Below are 12,062 nucleotides of genomic sequence, written 5' to 3'. Positions count from 1 at the left end.
AGCCGATTTTGAGTTTTAGCATCACGAACATACCAACATCCATTTTTATAGATATAGAGAAGAAGAGAAGAAGAGAAGAGAAGAGAAGAGATGTACGCGAATCAAAATAGAACAGATCTACATGGATTCTTTCAAATGGATCTTTGGTTTTCATTCATTTGGTAGTTCTAGTGGTAGACTTCTTTTCTGACCGGTTGTCGCGATTGACAAATTTTACATGCCTGCAAAAATTCCACAATTTCTTTGTCCATCTTGCCCCACCACAAATATTGCCTTATATTCATTTTCATTTTCATTTTGACTATGCCGTCATGATATTCGTGAAACTTCTCTAGTATACTCTTTTTTAACTTTTCTGGCACTACTACTCGTTGGTCGAAGTACACAACGTCATCTTCGATTCCAAAATGATACATTATCGCAAAATATGGGCTTATCTTTGCTATCACCTGCTTTTGTCATCCATTTTTTACCCAATTGCCTATGACATCTTCTTCTATTAGTTTCAGACCTAATCTTATATGTTCTAATTTCTTCTTCTTCTTCTTGGCGTAACGACCTCTTGGTCATGCCTGCCCGTTAAGGGCTTACGAGACTTGTAGTTTCCCTGTTGTACGTGGATAGTCACTCCTCTCGTACAGGGGAGGGTCCGGTCTCGGTTGGGATTCGAACCCACGCCGTCGAGGTGGTGAGCCCCGGCGCTCATGGGCCGATTTTCTAACCGGCGCTACCGCTCGGCTGTCGCGGACCCCCATGTTCTAATTTGTTATCTTCCAATAGCGGTAACCGTGACAATGCGTCTACGTTAGCCATTCGACTACCAGCTCTATGCTCGATAGTGTATTCGTAGTTTGCTAATATTAATGACCATATTTGCAATTCAGCAACAACAATTTGTGACGTTCCTTTCGAAGGAACTCCCCGTCTTCTTTTTTACTTAGAACTTTAGAACTTTTTTAACCCCTTCACAGTCCAGCCAAGTTGAGAGAATGGCTCAAAAAATTGTCACACTGTTTTTTTTCGTTTTTGTATACAGTGTGCAAATCGGTAAGTGGGACACATAAAAAAAGAGCAATTGTCTAACTTCAAGTTCATTTTTAGAGTAGTTACTATTGATAACAATGGTTTTTTTGTCATTTTATCTTCACACACCTTCTGGCAAAGCATGTACACAAGAAACGGTCCAAAAATCCGTCAACAAACGGCGCAATGATCGAAAGAGTGAAAAAAGTCACGATTTTGCTGGTCAATCGTTAAGTTGGACAGTTGGGTTCTGGTAGAATTCATTGTTTTTTTCATTATTATTGTTGGTTTTTAATACTTTGTACTGTTCCCATTAGCGTCTACGACTGCCTTCAAACGTCTAGGCATACTTTCCACTAATTTTTTACAAACTTCAGGCCCAATTTCATCCCACTCTTTATGAATTGCCTGTTCTAGTTGGGTTTTATTGGTTGTTCTGTATGTTCTTAGTTTTTTTTTCAAGTGGGCCAAGCATTGAGAAGGGGTCTCCAGAACTTTTGGGCAGTGATAAAGAAGCCACATTCGTGCTATCCAAGTCTTATGCTTGGGATCATTGTCCTGATAAATTGCATAGTCTTGTGTGATACCCATTTTATCGACACTTTCCTTCACATTTTGTTTGAGCATGTCAATGTAGTAAAATCTGTCCATAGTGCCACGAATAAAATGAAGTTTCCCTACTCCTTTGGCCGACATGCACCACCATAACTTGACTGATCCTCTTCCGAATTTTACGGTTTTGATTAAACATTTTCCCACCAACGCACTATGGAACGAAAAGAGCAAATTGCCGGGATAAAATTCGGAATCAAATGTTTTCCAATTTTTCCATTATAATATCGTGTAATACTGTTATATTACACGCAATAATGATGTTTCGGGACAATCCCGCCAGGTGGCGCTGCAAAAACCACATATTTTTGGAATTTTCTATGGGTGCATTATTTTTTCAATCTTTTTTTTGTATTAACTTAAAGATTTTTGTTAGTTTGATTACAAAAAAACTAAATTTACAGTAAACTTTCATTCAAAATATTGTTATCTGGAAAATAATTTATATTTAAAGCATCTAACGCGGACATAACGTATCCTAACTAAGAGATAATATTTGAATATTCTGAACTTGTAACATAATCCTCTTGGTTTTGAATTGGCAAAGGTATGTTACTATTCGAGGAGCTGTAATCTACGAAGAATGCTGTTACTGTGTCTGGGTATGGGATTATATGCGAAATTTTTTCCATCAATTAAACTCATGTAATATGAATAGTTTACTGCCACATAACTTGTTTCATTTAGCTGAATTGTATAAGGAACTAACCTGGTTATTTGGCTTTTGATTTCGTCTACTTTTTTTATACGTTTTCTTTCAACTCCTTCGTAAATTCGACCACAACACTTTGGGGCATCAAGTTAATCCAGATGATACCTGAATCGTCACTAATGAACGAGAGACGGATAGGCGTTAACGCCGATACTAGTAAATCACTTTCTGATGCGGTATTTTCTCCGGAACCATGAAGCGGTTGATTGTAAATGCTGTGTCCACTAGATCTGTCAATGCCCCACGAGCACAATAATACGACGCTTAGTGAATCACACAAAGAAGATGAAAGGTGCCGCAAGATTTCTGCCTTTTGCATTTCAATTATTCTACACGCAGTGTGATTGATACTTACTTTACTTTCAATGAACTCTAACGCATACCTAATGTTTTCCTTGCAAGAAACACTGTTTTTCAAAATGTTTATGATATCAAACCGTATATGATGTGTTAGAGTACAAACAGAATGAAGAGTTAGTGTAGGGTACATTATTCCGAGGAATTTTGGGTATAAAAAGATGGGTTTGTGAGCTGTAGAAGAAGAAAAAGCGACCTAATGCTTTCAAAGCAAACCAAACCAAATTTCATTCTTTGCCAGTGAATTGGCTTGTCTTTCCTCTTTTACGTGATGTTCAACCACTACCCTGCTTCACATTTTTCATTGAATGAGAAATTCAAATATTTCTTACCACACATGATGCAGCATATGGCATGATGGAGACGCCTAGTAGGTGATAAACTATAAGCTTCACATACGAAGTTCAAAAAAACAGGTAAAGTTCGCGCGTATATGCAAAAAAAACCATCATTTATTGTTACAAAACATTCTAGACTATAAGTGGATATGAAACATATTACAATCTTTTACAATCCTTAGCGATGGCGTAAGGTTAAAAACAGAAAATTGAAAAATTTTCTAGGAGTTTTACGAAACAATTCTTAATATTTTGTGACATTCAATTCCAATTTACTTAAACTGTCATCAATTTTAAAGCAGGATAATATACCTTTCCAAAACTGTGCTTGAAATTCGATTCCGGCCATTATTATAGGAGTTATAGACCTTCAAAGTTGATGGATTTTTTTCAATTTTTCACGCAATATTTTCACAAATCTTGACTTTGACGGGCTGTTTCTCAGAATCTGGAAAAACAAAGGCTCTAGTTTTTGCGTCATTTCTTAGTTTCATCTTGTAGTTTAAGAAAACATATTTCATTTTTCTGAAATCCAAAAATGAATTTTTGATTTTTATCCCGGCTTCGCTCCATCGTGGATTGGGACTGAATGGTTGTCCCAATGTCCCATAACAAACCAACTTAATTTAAAAAATTATATTTGCTTCTAAGTGCCTATCAAATACCTTCTCTATTTCAATTGAACGCGATGTGAAATACCCGTGACTGGAGCTGCGCAATTGTGCTCTTTCCACCATTTAAATTTAAAAAGCGTTAAATTTTAAAGTACAATGTAATAGGATAACTGTTCGGTGAGTTTCCTTATAAAATTGAGGTTTCATTTTAAGTGCATCACTTTGTTTAAGTAAAGACCTTAAAAATATTTCACTTATGTATCTTTTCAAACACTGCTTTTCCGAATATTCGATTTATAAATTTTACTATCCAAGCACCCTTTCGTTTTACTCAAGCGAGCTGATTGCCATGGCGATCAAAGTACAGAGAAACGTAGACGATAGGCTCTGTAGGCAGACAGACGAAAACTCTTTAAGTTAACGCTTCAGGTTCCGTAAAATTGGCTGTGGATTGTTGAGGATATTTTATAATTGTATTTCTTAGAAGCGCGTGTGTGTGCTTTTTATGTCTGACCCGTCTCAGTAATTTTTACTTGAGGATCTGACGTTCAGTGAGAAGTTTTTTTGTGATTGTGTTGTGATTGTTTCGGTGATAGTGTTTTGTGTCATATGTGGTTGTTTTTAAGTTGGTTTTACTTTTTTGTATTGAAGCCCTTTCGAAGAATTGTTCGTGCATTTCCAGTATTAGAAAATACACAGCAAAACTGATCCGAGCGAGCTAAGCCACCAAGCTACCCGTGCATATCGAACACGGATTTGGTGCATTTTTGGAACCATGTTGAACGATGCATTATCAATCCAGTGTTTCCTTGATGTGTCTAATCAATCGAACTCTTAGTCCCCGGGACCGGCGCCGTTCTTTTGTTATCATTTTCTTTTAAAAAAACTTAGAACCATTTTGAAAAACCCGTTTTACTTTTCTTCAATCCCCCAGGATTGTTAGTTGTTAGTTTCCCCAGGTTAACTGTGGTTGCTATAGCGATCCTTCCATTTTCCCCAAGGATGCTGATTGCTATAGCGATCAATGCAATGCAATCGGATGAGCGTTTCGAAAATGCCCATACAAAAATGTGGTTTTGCATCTGTGGCACCCGGTGCAAATGAAGGTGCGATAATCCTACGATAACGATAACGGATGCTGGATCAAACAAAGGCTCCACAGACAATAGGGCTTGACAGATCGAAGAGCGACAGATGCAGTACCGGTACGGACTGAACCACGTGCGGAACGAGCAGACGAGTAGTAAAGAAGTAAAGATAAATAAAGAAACCAATCAAGTGAATTTAATTAACCATAGTGGGTACAACAGTGGCGACGAGAAGGGCGACGTGAAAAACCCAAAATCAGACACAGAAAAGCTAAGTTTAGTTAAGAAACCGAGTAAGGAAGTAAGTAAAGAAAGGCGTATGCAAAGCCGAAAGGTATGCAAGCCGAGGAAAGGCGTATGCAAAGCCAAAGGCGTTTGCAAGCCGAAGAAAGGCGTATGCAAAGCCAAAGGCGTATGCAAGCCGAAGAAAGGCGTATGCAAAGCCAAAGGCGTATGCAAGCCGAAGAAAGGCGTATGCAAAGCCAAAGGCGTTTGCAAGCCGAAGAAAGGCGTATGCAAAACCAAAGGTGTATGCAAGCCGGAAAAAAGGCGTATGCAGAGCCAAAGGTGTATGCAAGCCGGGAAAAAGGCGTAGGGAAGCCGAGTATAGATGTATGGGGGATGAAAAATATGATAAATCATTTCAGGAAGATGGAGAAGTTCGAGATCCCACCATTCGCGTTCAAATCGTTGCCGCAGAACGAGGTCCGCGGACAATGGACGAAATGGAAGAGGAATCTCGAGTACGTGGTTGCTGCGAGCGGAGAGACCAATAAAACACGGCTGAAGTACGTGTTATTGGTGAGGGCTGGACCAGATGTGCAGGATGTTTTCCAGTCGATTCCAGAGGCGGACGTGCAAGAGAATGAGGATGGCACAGTAGACCCATTCCAGGTGGCGTTGGATAAATTGGACCAATATTTTGCACCGAAGCATCATGAGTCAATGGAGCGACATATTTTTTGGACCTTGAGACCGGAATCAAACGAGAATTTGGAAAAGTTCATGCTTAGGGCGCGAGAACAAGCATATAAATGCAACTTCGGAAGGTCATCACAGGAGAGTCGGGACATCAGCGTAATCGACAAGATCATATTGTTGGCCCCGACAGATCTGAAAGAGAGACTGCTCCAAAAGGGATCCTTAGAACTGGACGAGGTATTTAAGATGGTTGCGGCTCATCAGGCTGTTAAATTTCAGGCCCGCCACATGACGGCAACGGAATACGCAGCAGCCCCAGGACCAAGTGGGCTAAATAGACAGAGGACCGAAGTAAACCAGCTTCAAAAATCGTCTCGACCGCGAGTCGAATGCAGCCGTTGTGGATACCATGGCCATGTTTCATACGATCCAAAATGCCCGGCCAGAGACAAAGAATGTAAATTATGTAAGCGGAAAGGTCATTTCGCAACGAAATGCAAAACGGCTGGTGCAAAGGGGTCTCCTTTCACTCGGAGTTTGCTTTCCGATAGAACAAAGAAACCTCCTCAACGTCCATACAAAGTCCGGAGGATCGAAGAAGAAGAGACAGGAGGCAAACAAGAACAAGAACCTCAGCAAAGTTTTATATTTGCAATCGGAGATGGAGATGAGTTTATTTGGGTGAAAATCGGATGAGTAATGACCCAAGTATTAATAGACTCGGGTTGTAACAAAAACATCATAGACGACAAGACGTGGGAGCGCTTGAAAGCCCAAGGAGCCAGCATTAGGAATCCCACAACGGAAGTAGATCACCAGTTCCGTGCATATGGGAACCAAGCCCTACCATTGGAAGTCCTCGGTATGTTCGACTCAACAATCGAAATCGAGAACGACAACCACCGTACTAGTGAGGGTGCACGATTCTACGTGGTTAAAAATGGTAGCCAGGCACTCCTTGGGAAGGAAACCGCTAGGCTACTAAACGTGCTCCGATTGGGACCTCCGAAGGAAGCTGAGGAACGAACGCTCCAAATTGTGGCTAGAAGAACATTTCCCAAAATTAAAGGAATCAAACTGTGTATCCCCATCGACAAGTCGATAACCCCAATCGCCCAACACGCTAGGAGGCCTCCTCTAGCATTGCTGAACCGCATAGCCGAGAAACTCGACCACCTGGAGAAAACAGGAATCATAGAGAAGGTCGAGAGTTATAGTGACTGGGTATCCCCACTAGTGGTTATAATTAAAGACAACGGAGACCTGAGACTATGTGTGGATATGCGGATGGCGAACAAGGCCGTCAAACGGGAACACCACTTAATGCCAACGATTGACGATTTCTTACCAAGGCTCAAGTCTGCCAAAATTTTTTCGAGACTAGATATCAAGGATGCGTTTCATCAGATAGAATTGGACGAGTCGAGCCGACATATTACCACCTTTATTACGCACCGAGGAATGTATCGCTATAAAAGGCTAATGTTCGGAATTAGCTGTGCGCCGGAAATGTTTCAGAAGATCATGGAGCAGTTATTGGCGACTTGTGAGAACGTGATAAATTTTATCGACGACATTTTCATTTTTGGGGAGAACGAAGAAGAGCACAACCGTTGCCTGCAGAAAGTGCTAGCCGTTTTGAAAAACCGGAACGTTCTTCTTAATACGGATAAATGTCTTTTTTAGAGTCACTGAGGTGAAGTTTTTAGGACACCAAATTTCGGATCAAGGAATTTGTCCAGCGGACGATAAGATCTCGGCCCTGAAAGCTTTTAGACCACCCAAAGATGCCGAAGAGCTAAGGAGTTTTCTGGGCATGGTTACGTACGTAGGAAGATTTCTGCCAAATTTGGGAACAGTATCGGCACCACTCCGTGAACTAACCCGACAGGGAACACCATTTCAATGGAATAAGGTACACAATGAATGCTTCGAGAGACTTAAAAGCATGATCACCGCCGCGAAGCATCTGAAATTTTTTGATAACACATTACGAACAAGAGTCATCGCCGATGCTTCTCCGGTTGCGATGGGAGCAGTGCTGATCCAATTCAAGAATCAAAACAGTGACGAAGATCCACGGGTAATTTCATATGCTAGCAAGAGTCTTTCTGCCACGGAACAGCGCTACTGCCAAACAGAAAAGGAAGCTTTGGCTCTCGTGTGGGCCGTAGAAAGATTTGCTACATATTTGATCGGTCGCAAGTTTGAATTGGAAACAGACCACAAACCATTAGAGAAGATTTTCTCCTCGACATCAAGACCATGTCCGAGGATAGAACGCTGGGTTCTGCGCTTACAATCCTTCAACTATGAGGTAAAATATCGGAAGGGTTCAAGCAACATTGCCGACCCGCTGTCTCGGTTAACTGATCATCTACCAGCCGAACCCGATAAAAAAATCACCACGAGAAGTTTTTGGTATTGGCAATTTTGGAATCAGCTGCTATCGACATCAGCGAAATCGAAGAAGAGTCAAGGAAGGACATCGAGCTCACATTAGTCAGAGATAGTTTACGCAGCGGAACGTGGACGAACATCGAAACTAAACTGTATGAACCATTTCAGGGAGAACTCGGTGTCGTCGAAGACTTAGTAGTACGAGGGAATAAAATGGTAATTCCAAAAAGCCTGCGGAAGCGCTTCCTTCAGCTGGCACATGAAGGACACCCAGGGGAATCGGCGATGAAACGGAGACTTCGCGAAAGAGTATGGTGGCCAGGAATGGACAAAGAGACTATCAAGTGGGTAGCAGGGTGCGAAGGATGCCGATTAGTAGGTCTACCCCAAAAACCCGAACCTCTGCGCAGACGACCTTTACCGGAAGAAGCATGGACAGATGTGGCGATTGATTTTCTTGCTCCGTTACCCTCCGGAGAATATATCCTTGTCATCATTGACTACTTCAGCAAGTATAAGGAGATCGAAATCATGACAAGAATTACAGCAAGTGAGACAGTCGACCGTCTACATAAAATTTTTAGGCGGTTAGGATTTCCAAGAACGATTACCCTCGACAACGGGAAACAATTTGTTAGTCGGGAGTTTGGAGACTACTGTAAACAAAAAGGGATCTTCTTGAACCACAGCACCCCATACTGGCCTCAACAGAATGGAGAAGTCGAGCGACAAAACCGTTCGTTATTGAAGCGCCTTCAAATCAGCTGTGCGTTGAAACGGAATTGGCGGCAGGACCTGGACGACTATCTTACAATGTACTATTCTACACCACATTCAGCCACCGGTAAGACTCCAATGGAACTCCTATTAGGTCGCACCATACGAACCAAGATACTCTCACTGAAAGACATCCAATCGGCCCCACCGAACGAAGAGTTTCGTGAACGTGATTGGGTTCAAAAATATCAATCCATCGATCGGGAGAACTCCAGGCGACACGCCAAGGAATCGCTGATTGAAACCGGAGATAAAGTTCTGATGCAAAACCTACAACCTGAAAACAAATTATGCACAACATACATCCCCAAGCAATTCACAGTCTTAAGCAAGGAGGGGACACGAGTGACAGTCCAGAACGACGAAACTGGAAGTGTTTTTCAGCGAAATTCAGCGCATCTTAAGCGTATCGACCACCCGGGTGATCACCCGCCGGTTAATGAACCAGTTATCGAACCCCAAGTCTCATTACCCACACAGAGACACACATCAGAGGATTCATCTACCGAGAGGCCCGGGATGAATGGCAGTACCGATTCGGCTAGACCGAAACGATCAACTCGCCGTCCTTCCAAACTAGACGATTACGTCTAACAGCGGGGCAGAAGGAGAGACAGCACGTCTCGAGAAAAAGGGAGATGTGGCACCCGGTGCAAATGAAGGTGCGATAATCCTACGATAACGATAACGGATGCTGGATCAAACAAAGGCTCCACAGACAATAGGGCTTGACAGATCGAAGAGCGACAGATGCAGTACCGGTACGGACTGAACCACGTGCGGAACGAGCAGACGAGTAGTAAAGAAGTAAAGATAAATAAAGAAACCAATCAAGTGAATTTAATTAACCATAGTGGGTACAACAGCATCGATTTTAGTGCGTCACTTTATCCAAGTAGGAGCGTCACCCTTGGAGCGTCACCTTTAGAGCGTGACGTTAAGGATTTTTTATAATAAGATAATAAACAACACTGGACCAAGAACACTTCCTTGTAGATCTGATCCTTTGCTATAATTAATATCTAGCTAAAAATAATTTCGAATAGTTTTGACCGTTTAATATTTTCTATAATTCTAAAATAAATTCTACTACGATTTATTACTTATTAATATATTACAAGTGCCTTACTTTATCCAAGTAGTGGAGTAATTACGGTGAAAACCTTACTTTTACGATTATTTAATATATAATTTTTTATGATGATGGAGATGATAATGGCCCACCGCTCACCCATGCAAAAGATTGAGAAGCCCACAAAAACGCTTAAGGATCCTCAAACTTATGCATACACTTCATCGAGCATGCGAGCCCGATCCGATCGCCTTCACTATTTTATAGGGCCTATTCCGAACGAAATCGTCAAAGCTAATAGATCGTATGGCAAATAAACGATCGTCATTTAAACCACTCGAAATATGTATCACGAACGGTTTTCATCAACAATCGTCAAATGAGATAACGATCGTCAAGTAAACTAGCTTGAAAGCAGTCAAATTTTACTGTAGTGTCCGATTAGTAATCATTCATGTGATTTGAGTACAAACCAGTCGTTGCTTAAAAGTGAATTTAATTGAATTGTGCAGACCATAAATGCAAAATATGTTTTCGGGAGTGGTATTCGTCGTTAATCATGGCTGCGATGACGACAGTGACGAAGAAAACGTTATGGATTTGGTGGCACATCGAAGAAGACTACGCAAGGAAGTAGATCCTCTTGAATTACCGGAAAAAACGTATGTAATGCCTGATTAAAAATTGCAAGGACGTGTTAAAACGTTAAAGTGTAATCTTTCTTTCAGATTTATTCTAAATTTCAGGGTTTCAAAGGCGCTCTTCCTTGAATTAGATGGTTTGGTAGCCGATTCGATTAACCCGAAGCACAATCGGGGGCTTTCTCCCCGAGTAAAATTGGACGCAACTTTGATATTCTTAGCTCAAGGTTCATACCGGCAAAGTGTGGCCAATGATTTTGCTGTTCCAATTGGGCAATCTACATTTTCGAAAGTATTGGAACAAACTTTGAATGTGTTGGAATCCAAGCTGGCACACCTCATATCGCTAGAAATGACGGAAGATGAGAAATCAGAGGCACGGTGATATTTTTTTGAAAAAATTGGTATACCAGGTGTAATTATGTGTGTCGACGGGTCGCAAATAAAAATAATACCTACGCATGAAGATCCCGTTTTGTATTATAATCGCAAAGGATTTTACAGCCTTAATGCGTTAAGGGTAAGCTTCTTATGATTATCAAACCTAATTCTACCTATCTTTAAGGATTTGCGACCACAAAACAAAAAAAAAATCGGTATATAAATGCTAGGTTCAGTGGATCGATTCACGATTCGTTTATATTTAATAATAGCACGTGCATGGGTTTCTTTGAAGACAAGTTGAGAAATGGCGAGTGAATGTTAAAGCTATTACGTAAGTGTATCACTTGTTATACATACATATGTGTTCCGATGTTAAATATTTATTTTCATTTCATATCTCATAGGTGACTCTGCATATGCTTCAAAGCTATGGCTTATACAGCCGTTTAGAAATCCGGATCGCGACACGCCCGAATCATCGTTCAATTTGAAGCACTCTAGAGGGCGTTCAATAATTGAACAAACTTTTGGATCACTGAAAAATAGATTTAGGTGCATACTGGGCGCGAGACAGCTTCATTATGCTCCACCAAAGTGTGTCAAAATAGTGAATTTATGCTGTGCGCTGCACAATTTATGCATTCGTGCAGGATTACCCGAAATTGAAGATTAGGTGAAGTGCAAGAAGTACAACAAATAAAAAAAAAATTTATTCTCATTTTTTATTGATTCAAGTATTATATAAATAAATTTATTATTTCAATTTTTTTATATGACAATGCATAATATAATTCAACAAATAATCGAATGCACAACTTAATCATAAATGGTATATCGCGATTATTTTTTTTTAAATATTCTAAGATACTAAAATGAAAACTTTAATTTTCTTCGACATGTTTGTTGGCACTGTCGGCCAGCTCACCCAAGATTTTGGTCATTTGATCATTTTGACGAATCAAAATGTCAATGCTTTTTCCGTCCTGAGACTGGCTAGTTGTTCTTTTTTTAAATATTTTTTTACTATTCTTTTTTTCTACGGCGTTCGGTGACCGTCCAGCCTCTATTATTGTCCGACGACGCTACTTTCTCTTTCTCGTTATAGTTGGTGGAGTCGATGGTT

The 12,062-nt window shown here is 40.7% G+C and overlaps 1 pseudogene; it reads left to right on the top strand.

Moving 5' to 3' along the window:
• Positions 1-10,442: 10,442 nt before the first annotated feature.
• Positions 10,443-11,159, top strand: LOC131291484 (putative nuclease HARBI1; annotated as a pseudogene).
• Positions 11,160-12,062: the final 903 nt, after the last annotated feature.

This window comes from Anopheles ziemanni (genome assembly GCF_943734765.1).
Source record: "Anopheles ziemanni chromosome X unlocalized genomic scaffold, idAnoZiCoDA_A2_x.2 X_unloc_1, whole genome shotgun sequence".
NCBI classification, from domain to species: domain Eukaryota; kingdom Metazoa; phylum Arthropoda; class Insecta; order Diptera; family Culicidae; genus Anopheles; species Anopheles ziemanni.
This window is presented reverse-complemented; position numbering and strand designations above follow the sequence as displayed.